The sequence below is a fragment of the Schistocerca serialis genome, chromosome 3 (genome assembly GCF_023864345.2).
Source record: "Schistocerca serialis cubense isolate TAMUIC-IGC-003099 chromosome 3, iqSchSeri2.2, whole genome shotgun sequence".
Lineage (NCBI taxonomy): Eukaryota > Metazoa > Arthropoda > Insecta > Orthoptera > Acrididae > Schistocerca > Schistocerca serialis.
The window spans coordinates 132,192,328-132,205,453 of record NC_064640.1 but is presented as its reverse complement, the minus strand read 5'-3'; positions in this window follow the sequence as shown (position 1 = coordinate 132,205,453).

Below are 13,126 nucleotides of genomic sequence, written 5' to 3'. Positions count from 1 at the left end.
CCTTGACCTCGAAAAGGCCTATAACCGTGTCTGGCATCCCGGTCTCCCGTTTAAACTCCAAACCTACGCCCTTCCTATCAACTACATCTGTCTGGTGGCCTCCTTCCTCTCCCACTGCCCCTCCTATGTTACCATCCATAATGCCAATTCCCACACCTTCTACCCCTCTGCAGGTGTGCCCCAGGGCTCTGTCCTCTCCCCTCTCCTCTACCACCTGTACACGGCAGATATGCCCCAACCCCCCCTCCTCCAGTACACCTCTTGCAATATGCTGATGACACCGCATTCCTCGCCCTCGCTCCTACCCTCCACCGGTCCCAACGCCTTCTCCAGAATCACCTTGACCTTTTTGCTGCATGGTGTAACCAGTGGCTCCTGAAACTCAACCCTTCCAAGACCCAGGCCATCATCGTAGGTCGTACCACTCGCTCCTTCCGGCTCCTGGATTTCTCCCTTACTGTCTGCGCCCGTCCTGTCCACCTTACCCCCACCCTCACCTACCTTGGCCTCACCATTGACCGTCACCTCACCTGGATTCCTCATCTCCGCTCCATCCAATCCAAAGCCCACAACCGCCTCCGACTCCTCAAACTCCTCTCTGGCCAGACATGGGGGTTGCACCCCTCTACCATCCTCCACACCTACAAATCCTTAATCTGTCCCATCCTATGTTATGCCAGTCCTGCCTGGATATCTGCCCCCCTCCCCAAATTCTATAAGTCCCTCCAGATCCTTGAGCGTCATGCACTCCGCCTCGCCTTCCGTATATGCCTCCCGTCCCCCATGCAGATCCTCTATGATCTCATTCCTTTCCCCCATCTGCTACTATTCCTCGAACATATCAGCATCCTCTACACCTCCTGCCGACTTGAACCCCCTCATTCCCTGGTTGCTCCTCTCCTCTCCGATCCCCGCCCCCTGTCACGTCTTCACCGTTGTGTCCCCCCTACCCTCCATCTCTACACCCTACATCTTGTTTCCCAAGGTGGCTTCCATCAACTCCCCCTCCCGGATGATGCCCTCTCTCCCTCCATTTATCCCTCCTATCAACTCTGATCCTCACTCCCCCTCCTTTCCTCTGTCCTTTTCCCGGGCTCCCTCTCCCCCCCCTTCCATCCTCTTTCTTCCCCCCCTACCCTCTCTCTGCCCCCTTCTCTCCCTCAAGTCCTTTTACATTTCCCTCCTCTGCCTCCTCTCATTCCCTCTCGCGTCTGCCCTTCTCCCCCTTTATTAGTCCTCTCCCTCCTTGGTTCCCCCCCCCCTTTTCGTTTTTTCCTCTCCTCCCTCCTTGTTTTTGCCCCTTCTCCGAGTCCCCCCCCCCCATCTGCCTTTTGATTGGGAGTGCCATATTTGTGCAGTGTTTTACGGTGTGTTTTTCCAGTGAGTGTTCCGTGTTGTGTCTTTTGGGAAGTGTAGCGAACAGCCATCATACTGTCGCTGGGTGTGATTTTTTATCTCTTGCGAACAGAAACCAGACTGTCGCCATGTTTTTTTTAATTGTGTGTCTACTATGTTACTTGTCTAATTCCTGTGTATTTTATCAACATTGCCTAGCCCTTTTGCTTTCTGTTTTAATTTTCCGCATTTTTACGCCATTTTACACTTTAAATCACCATTTTATCGCCTGTTTTTCCTTGTTTCTTTCTTCTTCCTTTTTTTAAACAAAAGTCTGTAGGCTGTAGAGCAGCGTAGTAAGCTGCTGCCAGCCCGCCCCCTTTGGAGGGAATTGAAAATCAATAAGGAAAAAAAAAAAAAACTCCAATATACACAATACATGCACACCCTTAGCGAGAGCACGCATTGCCTGCAGGGGAGACAGCGACTGTTGAAATTCAGTTTTTCTGGATAGCCACAAGTCACGCTCAGTATGTTTTATTGAATGGTTGCGCTCTTTGATTTAATTAGTGTAATTTAATCAGTAAATTCCAGAATTTCTGGTGATGCTCGTGTTAAATTAAAGAACGAAATCGGTCAATAAAACATACTAAGTGTGACTTGTGTGTGCCCTGAAAAATTTAAGTACACACCTATTGCAAAGACACGACTAATCGCCTACGAACATTCGACCGGGCGTCCACACCAGGAAGGAGTCCCAACGGCAACCAACCGTCAACGCATTGATGTTACCGCCATTAGATCGAAACGCAAACAAGGCCAACAGCGGCTCCAATTTGCCGCCCGTACACACTAACTAGGGAAACTCTCCATCACACTTATCTCAGATTTAGTGGTAACATGCCCCAGCGGATAACCCGTCAACAACTAAACGCAGATCAAGCACGAAAAACAAGTAGAAGGCATACTGAAGTGTGAAAAAAGAAGCAAAATCGAAACACTGAACGGCCCAAGCATTTTCCATAAAAATGTGTAGCATTGAACATATTATATTTTATAGCCATGGCATGTGGACACGGTGTTGGACTGCGAAGGTGGAGAGCCATGTTCCAATCTACCTCGTGCCCTTTTTTTCACAAAATTATGAAATGTGCGTCTGGCCACTGATGTGTCTGTTCTCTGTATCCAAATCTGTGTCGTGGTGTAACGTCCGTTTGCAACAGCGGGATGTAAGGAAGTTACCTCCAAATGTACGTACCTCCTATTTGTTCTACAGAAGTACCATGCGTTATGACTCTTGCGTTCCGTTTTGGAAGTTTTTGGTCTTGAACTCCTTTTTTGCTACTTAGTTCACACCCGTTTATTTGTTGTTTCCATTCCTGAGAGAGATCTATGCGGCGTATCGCCTGCTCTCATTATTCATCGCATTTACTTGCGATGGTAATGTATTCTTACTACATGACTTATATTCTACACTGAAGAGCCTAACTGGTACACCTGCCTAATATCGTGTAGGGCCCCCGCGAGCACGCAGAAGTGCCGCAACACGACGTGGCATAGAGTACACTAACATCTGAAGAAGTGCTGGAGGGAACTGACACCATGAATCCTGCAGGACTGCCCATCAATCCGTAAGAGTATGAGGGGTGGAGATATCTTCTGAACAGCGCGTTGCAAGGCGACCCAGATATGGTCAACAATGTTCATGTCTGGGGAGTTTGGTGGCCAGCGGAAGAGTTTAAACTCAGAAGAGTGTTCCTGGAGACATGCTGAAGCAATTCTGGACGTGTGGGGTGTCGCATTGTCCTGCTGGAATTGTCCAAGTCCGTCGGAATGCACAATGGACATGAATGGAAGCGGGTGATCAGACAGGGTGCTTACGTACGTGTCGCCTGCCAGAATCGTATCCAGACGTATCAGAGGTCCCACATCACTCCATCTGCACACGCCCCTCGCCATTACAGAGCCTCCACCAGCTTGAACAGTCCCCTGCTGACATGCAGAGTTCATGGATTCGTGAGGTTGTCTCCACACCCGTATACGTCCATTCGCTTGATACAATTTGAAACGAGACTAGTCCGACCAGGCAACATGATTCCAGTCGTCAACAGTCCAACGTCAGAGATGATGGGCCCAGTCGAGACGTCAGGCTTTGTGTCATGCAGTCATCAAGAGTATGCAAGTGGGCATTCGGCTCCGAAAGCCCATATCGGCGATGTTCCGTAAATGGTTCGCACACTGACACTTGCTGATGGCTCAGCATTGAAATCTGCAGCAATTTGCGGAAGGGTTGCACTTCTGTCACATTGAACGATTCTCTTCAGTCGTCGTTGGTCCTGTTCTTGCAGAATCTTTATCCGGCTGCAGCAATGTCAGAGATTTGATATTTTACTGGGATTCCTGATATTCACGGTACGCATTTGAAAAGGTCGTACGGGAAAATCTCCACTTCATCGCTACCTCGGAGATGCTGTGTCTCATCGCTCGTGCTCCAACTATAGCACAACGTTGAAACTCACTTAAATCTTGATAACCTGCCATTGTAGCAGCGTTAACCGATCTAACAATTGCGCCAGACACTTGTCTTATATAGGCGTTGCCGACCGCAGCGCCGTATTCTGTCTGTTTACACATCTCTGTACTTGAATACGCATGGCTATACCAGTTTCTTTGGCCTTACCCATGAATCATATTGTATAACCAATGTATAGTATGATAACTGACAAAACTACAGAAGGAGAACAGAGCCTGACTGGGAGGAAAGTTGATAATTTTGTGGAAAAAAATGGGACACAAGGGGGATTTGAGCACAGATCTCCAGTATCACAGTCCAACGGTGACCGACAACCACGACGCCATGATACTTGCTATTCGCTTGATGCTGCACATCTTGAGCTTGGATCGATCATTGTTTCGATTTTGCTTCTTTTTCACAGGTCGGTAGACCTTCTTCCTGTTTTCATGCTTGATGTTTGTTCAGTTTTTGACGGGCTATCCTCTGAGCCATTTGACCATTAAATCTGAGCGGGTACAATGGGCAGTTTTCCTTGTAAGCAAATCTCGCCCAAGGAAGCGGTTGGAAATCGTTGGCAGTGTTCCGAGCTTCGGCAGCCCTGGAGGAAAGTAGTGGAAAGAGGAGAAATCGAACCAGCCGGACGCCTTGGGAGGACGACGTGGATCAGTTGAGCGGAGCAGCGAACAGCCTTGGCGCTGCAGTTGCGCAATATAGCGCCATACCTAGTGGCGTGCGAAGAGGGGCATAGGAAGCATAGATTCAGAAGGGCATACCATGCCACAGATTATTTTTCCAGGTAGCTTAATATCTTCATCACATTTCACTCGAAAATAGAATTGTTCAATCCAGTATTCATCATCATTTGGAAACTGCAATGAAAGTACTCCTGCAAATTTTTAAATGTGTCGAAAGTAAATGTCAACCGAGTAATGTTAACAAAACTTTTCGTTTTACTGATGTAAAGGACCATTTGCACAGATTGTCAGCTCGGTATAGTCACTTGAAACTGGCATTTGAGATAAAAGCTGTTTGGTCGCGTATTTTTAGTAGAAATTCTGCGCCTGGCACACAGAAAGGAAATCTCGAAATGTTCAAATGGTTCAAATGGCTCTGAGCACTATGCGACTTAACTTCTGAGGTCATCAGTCGCCTAGAACTTAGAACTAATTAAACCTAACTAACCTAAGGACATCACACACATCCATGCCCGAGGCTGGATTCGAACCTGCGACCGTAGCGGTCACGCGGTTCCAGACTGCATCGCCTATAACCGCACGGCCACTCTGACCGGCCTCGAAACTGTGTTTATAGGTCAGATTCATTAACCCTTACTAATAAACTAAAGGTATTGGGACAACTTCAGACACACTGATGCAGTTCTCCAATTATATTTGTGATTGGTTGAGAACATGGTGGATACTATGTATTCAATCATTAATTTTAACAACTGAATTTCTGAAGGTAATTCCCTACTTACGTCGAGTTTAACGTGGACTCCGTACGACGTTGCTGCTAGGCATCAATTTCCGCATTTGAAAAGAAATATACTCTGAGTAGTTTCGAACATAGTACCTGTGTCCCCAAGGAACATCATTCAACTGAGCCACTGTGACGTGGTTCCGAGCGCGTCCAAATTTACTGTTGACAGTGCAGATTGTGAGCTCTTTTTTTCTAAAAGTTGGCAGTTTTGCATTTTCAAAGAAAATAAAGACATCAATAGCTTCCAAAATAGCAGTGAATATACCAATTGAGGATATAATGAGCTGTTCCTTTAATTCATCTGCAAAAACGACTACTGCAGTTTAGCGTCTCGAACGATTACAAAAGTCGATTCGCCGCCAATGTCGTCTTCAATATAGGGTGTACACGTCATAACGACGTCACGCGTGACTTCGCGTGCAATAAGACTCATCAGTGCGAGAAGGTAAGTAAATTGCCAAATTGACAGTGCAGCAATGGTGGCGTGTTCCGTGTGTGTGGCTCCCATAGTAGCCGGTAGTGTCTCCCTGCGCATAAAGTTTTCAGTGAAAAGATGTGCTACTAAATACACGAAATGGCTGGTGTTTCTTTCTTGAATATCCTTCCAGCAATACTGAGTTTTTCAAATCCTTTCATGTTGTCAAATCTTGTCTTAAATGTTTGCTTAATATGCAACTATTACACTAAGTAAGGGTGCTTGGAAAGCACCAGACTAATGCCTTTGCACATAAACAGAAATACTTTACTGCTAGTGTGAACTGTTTCTGATGTTTGCTAATTTCATCAGTATCTGCTTTTGAATTTTTATATATGTGTTTAATGTGTTTTTAAAACAATATTCCAAGAGATTTCGAAATGGACTGAATCTAAATACGATTGTAAAATTTATGGTATTTCTTAACGAGTTTATGTAGATTATGTCATGTATAAACAAACAGTGTAAGAATTATCAGTTGGTAGGGGTTGATGCGATGTGTGTGCTCTTGCAAGATATTCTCTGTAATTCAAACGACTGATATGAAAACGAGGTGGCCGTTGCAATCCATTATTATATTTCTATTTCTGGAATATTTCCATTACGTTGCCGGACAATTCTGTTGTTTTCTTCTTCTTTTCATTAAGGTGGAGGATTCTCCTTATATTTCCGAAAATCCTTAATTCTTGCAGATTTCGGAAACATGTAGTGAGAAGATGTAAGGGTGCAGATATCGATACTATCCTGAACTAATGGTATCTACCTTTATGCATCTTTGAGCCAGCGAGTTAGAGTCACTGACAGGAAGCACCATCTTATTAGAAGAGTACAGCTTGGCGCCCACCGTCCGGTTTGGCGCTAAAGTAGTGAGGCAGTCAGTCGAGCCTGAGTAAGCCTGCAGGGTAGGTGGAAGGTGCTCACGTTACGCGCGTAAATGTGAATTAGCTTTGTGAACAGATTAATTGGTGACATGATTTCGCTTCAGGGTTAAGTGAGTTATTTGGAGTCCCGCCTGAGCCTTCTTAAAGAGACAATCGCGAGACTTCGCCGATTTCAGTTTTAACCATCTCAAAACGTATGGAATATTAGTACAACAGAAACCAGCCAATGTTGCAAATGTTACTTTTTTATTTACTTGATGATGAGTTCCGAGGCGGGATCCATTTTCAAATCATCTAGGTAGCCAAACTTGATTTTCCAAAAATACAATGCATGCAGATAACAGTTATCTGTATGCACTGTGACTGTTCATATGCACTTCGTGGCAATAAGGAAGCGTCCGATTCCACGCGTCTGCTTTGACCCATGACGTCACCAATATGGCGGAAACTACCATTCTCAACGTTTGCAAAATGGCGCCTATGACGTCATTACATAAACGACAACAAACACGAAAATGCATATAAAACCAAGACAATCATCTCTCTCCAAAAATACAATCAGACTAACGAGACCAGCGCGGGAAATTGGGAGTTTTTGGGTGGCGACAAACTAAATATAAACACATACAGACACACCACGATCACAAACCACACAAAACGACGACATAAAAACACCACAACATTCCCAAGGTCTGCTACACTTACAATATCGACAGGAATCGGTCACTTCCCTTCACCTACATAGCTCAACCGCAATTGTCGATACCACAAAATAAAAACCAACACCTAAAGCAACCTATATAGGTCAACAGCAACTGACGATACCAAAACACGTCAACAGCAACTCACGATACCAAAACACACAAGGCTACGACCACACATTGGAATCGAACACTTTCCTTGATCTATATAGGTCAACAACAGCTCACAATACCAAAACACACATAGCTACGACAACAAATTGCAGTCGGTCACTTCCCATGACGTATGCAGCTCAAATCCAACTGACGATACCAAAAAAATTGGAATCCAGTACTTCCCTTTAAGATACATAAATCAAACACAAGTGCCGATACCAAAACATCAACCACCAACACATGCAGTAAATAACACCGACCCAACAACACATAAAAACCCCATCGAACATCATAGCACGCGAACAATAGACCCAAAAAACGACTACTTACCATAAAAAAGTTCCGGCGCCACACGCTACCCCCAACTCGCATATTCTGCTTGCATACGCCGCATTTCACTATCTCCGTCACAAGCTCAAAAAGTTACAGAAACTTAATGTCGGACAACATGTCGTGCTCCATTTCAGCCTGCAGACGCGCACTATTAAACTTAGAAGCCATATCCATATCCAACAAAAGAAGCCACAAATTGAATTAAACGACTTACCGCGTGACAAACAGCAAACCAGTAACATCAAACGACACCGCAATAACATAAACGCAACGGAAACTTAATTCTTAACTCACTGAAACTAATTTCCATTCTTCTATAACAGTCACGACCGATAAATGTACACTGCAAGCTGCTACACCCAAATGAACAAAATACACCACCAGAGGACACCACCAACCGCAAGAAGACGACATCTACAAACATAGCACACTCATAAACTAAACTCCGCACCGTCATGACGTCACACAACACAACGCCCTTACGTCACGGCTCAAAGCCGACGGGTAGTATCGGACGCCTCCGTTGACCCCACTTTGAAAATGGATCTCATCTCGAAACTAGTCATCAAGTAAATAAATAAAAAAAGTGAAATTTACGACTTTGGCTGGTTTCAGTTGTACTGATTAATGGAAGTTGCTGACCTGCAATTATTCCAGCATGCTGGAAGTTCGTAAATATGGAATATTGTACTATCGCTTTCACCGGCGTACCACAAGCCATCCTCAAAATCCTTTACCGAGAGAATAACAAGAAAGGAATTGTTGTAATTCCTTCCTGAGAAGATTCAGGTAACAGTTATAAGGGCTTCTATCTGTTCCATTTATGTATGCAGCATGGAAGAATGACTGACTGAATGCGTCCGTGCGTGACGCAATTAATCTAGTCTTTTCATCACGATCCCTATGGGAGCAATAGGTAGGGGCTTGTGATATATTCCCAGAGAAATATTTTATAGCCTGTTCTTGAAACTTTGTAAGTAGGCTTTCGCGGAATAGTTTGCATCTGTTTTCAAGTGTCTGCCAGGTCAGTTACTTCAGAGTTTCTGTGACACTCTCCCAAGAGTCAAATAAACCTGTGACCATTGATGCTGCCCTTTTCTGTATAAATTCAGTATCCACTGTTAGTCCCGTTTGTTACAGGTCTCATTCTTTTGAGCAATATTCTGGACTGGGTCGCATGAGTGATTTGCAAGGTATATCCTTTGTAGACTGATTGCATTTCCCTGGTATTCTACAATTAAAGCGAAGTCTGCCACTTGCTTTATCTGCGGGTGAGCTATATTTGACGATTTCGTTTTATATTGCTTAAAATTATTACGTCAAGGTATTTGTATGAGTTGACTGATCCAACCATAACTTGTTGATACCGCAGTCATAGAATACTATGTCTTTTCATTTTGGAAGAGCACAATTTTACATTTTTGAATACTTAAAGCAAGTTGTTAGTATTTGCATCACTTTGGAATATCATTATAATCTGACTGACTATTTGTGCAGTTTTTTTTCAGACGGTACTTCATTACAGATAACTGCATCATCTGTGAAAAGAGTGAGGTTAGTAGTAATATTGTCTGCAAGATCGTTATTACACGACATGAATGGAAAGGGCCCCAATGCAATGTCCTGGACGACGCTCGAATTTACTGCTGCATCTGTTGTTGACTCTCCACCCAACATTACGCACTGTGCCCTCCCTACAAATAAATCATCAAGCCAGTCACAAATTTCGCTTGATACCCCTTACAATCTTACATTTGATAAATAAGCATGAATAGAAAAAATGAGAAGCATGGTACAATATGCTTTAAACAAGCACATTCCAAGCACGGTCTTAAAGGATGGGAAAGACCTACCATATATTGTCTGTAAGATCGTTAATACACAACATGAAAAGCAATGGCCCCAATGCAATCCCCTGGGGCGCATTCGAAGTTTTTGTTATATCCGTCGTTGACTCTCCATCCAACGTAACATGCTCCCTACCAAGAAACCAATACACTAACAAGGGAACCTCCCCATCGCACCCCCGTCAGATTTAGTTATAACTTGGCACAGTGGATAGGCCTTGATAAACCGAACACAGATCAATTGAGAAAACAGGAAGAAGTTGTGTGAAACTGTGAAAAAATAAGCAAAATATACAAACTGAGTAGTCCATGGGCTACATAGGCAACATCAAGGAGCACGGGAGCTCAGGAACGCTTTGGTCTCGTGGAAGCATAAGCAGCTGCAGAAGGAGAGGTCCTTGGTTCAAGTCTTTGCACAAGCGAAAACTTTACATTCATTATTTTTGCATAGTTATATCTGTCCGTTCGTTCATCGACGTCTCTGTTCACTGTAATAAGTTTAGTGTCTGTGTTTTGCGACCGCATCGCAAAACCGTGCGATTAGTAGACGAAAGGACGTGCTTCTCCAATCGGAACCGAAAACATTTGATCGAAAGGTCATAGGTCAACCGATTCCTCCACAGGAAAACACATCTGATATATTCTATAGGACACTGGTGACGGCATGTGCGTCACATGACAGGAATATGTTGTCGACCCACCTAACTTGTACACTTGGCGAATGGGTAAAAAAGATTCTTCTACCTTGCCCGATTTAGGTTTTCTTGTGGATGTGATAATCACTCCCAAAAAAGTAATGAAAACGTAAGAGTTTGTCACATAAACTGAAAATAAAAAATTAAAGTTTTCACTCGGTTGATGATTTGAACCAAGAACCTTTCGTTCCGCAGCTACTCACGTTACCACGAGACCACGGCGCTCCTGCAATCCCTGTGTCCTCGATGTTGCCTATCATGCCATAAACTACTCAGTTTGTATATTTTCCTTATTTTTTCACAGTTCCACACAACTTCTTCCTGTTTTCTCAATTGATCTGTGTTCAGTTTTTCAAGGCCTATCCAATGTGCCAACTTATAACTAAATCTGAGGGGGGTGCGATGGGGAGGTTCCCTTGTAAGCAGATTCAGAAGAATGCAGTTTGCAGTTAAGTACTGGGAAATGAGGAAGCTTGCAGAGGATAGGGTAGCATGGAGAGCTGCATCAAACCAGTCTCAGGACTGAAGACCACAACAACAACAACAACCAAGAAACCCTCAAACCAGTCACAAATTTCGCTTGATACCCCCTCACAATCTTACGTTTGATAAATAAGCATAAACAGAAAAAATTCAGAAACATCGTTCAATATGCCCTAGACAAGCACGTTTCAAGCAAGGTCTTAATGGATGCGAAAGACCCACAATGCTATAATATCCATGTTACAAAACTGCTACGTAAACAAACAGATTCAAGAGAATTCAAAACCTAGCTGACAAACAAAAGCTGAACTAAGTGAAAATGAGCATAATGAGGGCAATGAGAGAAGCATTCGATGACTCTTATTGTAAAATATTGTCAACCAATCTGACTAAAAACCCTAAGAGGTTTTCAAAAATGGTTCAAATGGCTCTGAGCACTATGCGACTTAACTTCTGAGGTCATCAGTCGCCTAGAACTTGGAACTAATTAAACCTAATGAACCTAAGGACATCACACACATCCATGCCCAAGGCAGCATTCGATTCTGCGACCGTAGCGGTCGCTCGGTTCCAGACTGTAGCGCCTAGAACCGCACGGCCACTCTGGCCGGCCCTAAGAGGTTTTTGTTCTGCCATAACCACAAGTGCGACAACGAAGAGGAGGAACGCAAGACCAGAGAAGGCGGTGAGGCGATGTCAGCCAATAGCCTGCTGATAAGGACCGTGCTGCACTATGAGCGACCTGGAATTTAAGTGCCGCTCGTGCCAGGCTCGGCCGGACATTAGTGGAGTATTAGCTCGGCTTAGCCGAGAGTGCTATGAGAACAGTTATCAGTGCTCCACAAACAGTGTGTCAAACTTGCAGGAACACTGCATATAGCCAAGGACTCTGAACTACATTGCCTGTCGCCCATCGTTTGCGACAACATGTAGTACATTCAAGTTAAGTAGTGTCAAATCTGCTTTATAGAAATAAAGCTACTAATGTTATTTGCTTGAAATGTTGTATAGCTTTTCAAGAATGCAGCATCCCTTAGGCACCCTACATGAGACGAAAGGGCAAACCCAACAACTGGCGACGAGTATCCTCCAAACCCAGTGCCCAACGCCCACGGCACTTTTTTTTATTTTTTTTTTTACACTACTGGCCATTAAAATTGCTACACCAAGAAGAAATACAGATGATAAACGGGTATTCATTGGCCAAATATATTATACTAGAACTGACATGTGATTACATTTTCACGCAATTTGGGTGCATAGATCCTAAGAAATCAGTACCCAGAACAGCCACCTCTGGTCGTAATAACGGCCTTGATACGCCTGGGCATTGAGTCGAACAGAGCTTGGATGGCATGTACAGGTACAGCTGCCCATGCAGCTTCAACACGATACCACAGTTCATCAAGAGAAGTGAGTGGCGGATTGTGACGAGCCAGTTGCTTGGCAACCATTGACCAGACGTTTTCAATTGGTGAGAGATCTGGAGAATGTGCTGGCCAGGGCAGCAGTCGAACATTTTCTGTATCCAGAAAGGCCCGTACAGGACCTGCAACATGCGGTCGTGCATTATCCTGCAGAAATGTAGGGTTTTGCAAGTATCGAATGAAGGGTAGAGCCACGGGTCGTAACACATCTGAAATGTAACGTCCACTGTTCAGAGTGCCGTCAATGCGAACGAGAGGTGACCGAGACGTGTAACCAATGGCACCCCATACCATCACGCCGGGTGACGAATACACGCTTACAATGTGCGTTCACCGTGATGTCGCCAAACACGGATGCGACAATCATGATGCTGTCAACAGAACCTGGATTCATCCGAAAAAATGACGTTTTGCTATTCGTGCACCCAGGTTCGTCGTTGAGTACACCATCGCAGGCGCTCCTGTCTGTGATGCAGCGTCCAGGGTAACCACAGCCATGGTCTCCGAGCTGATAGTCCATGCTGTTGCAAACGTCGTCGAACTGTTCGTGCAGATGGTTGTTGTCTTGGAAATGTCCCCACCTGTTACTCAGGGATCGAGACGTGGCTGCACGATCCGTTACAGCCATGCGGATAAGATGCCTGTCATCTAGACTGCTAGTGATGCGAGGCCGTTGGGATCCAGCAAGGCGTTCCGTATTACCCTCCTGAACCCACCGATTCCATATTCTGCTAACAGTCACTGGATCTCGACCAACGCGAGCAGCAATGTCGCGATACGATAAACCGCAATCGCGATA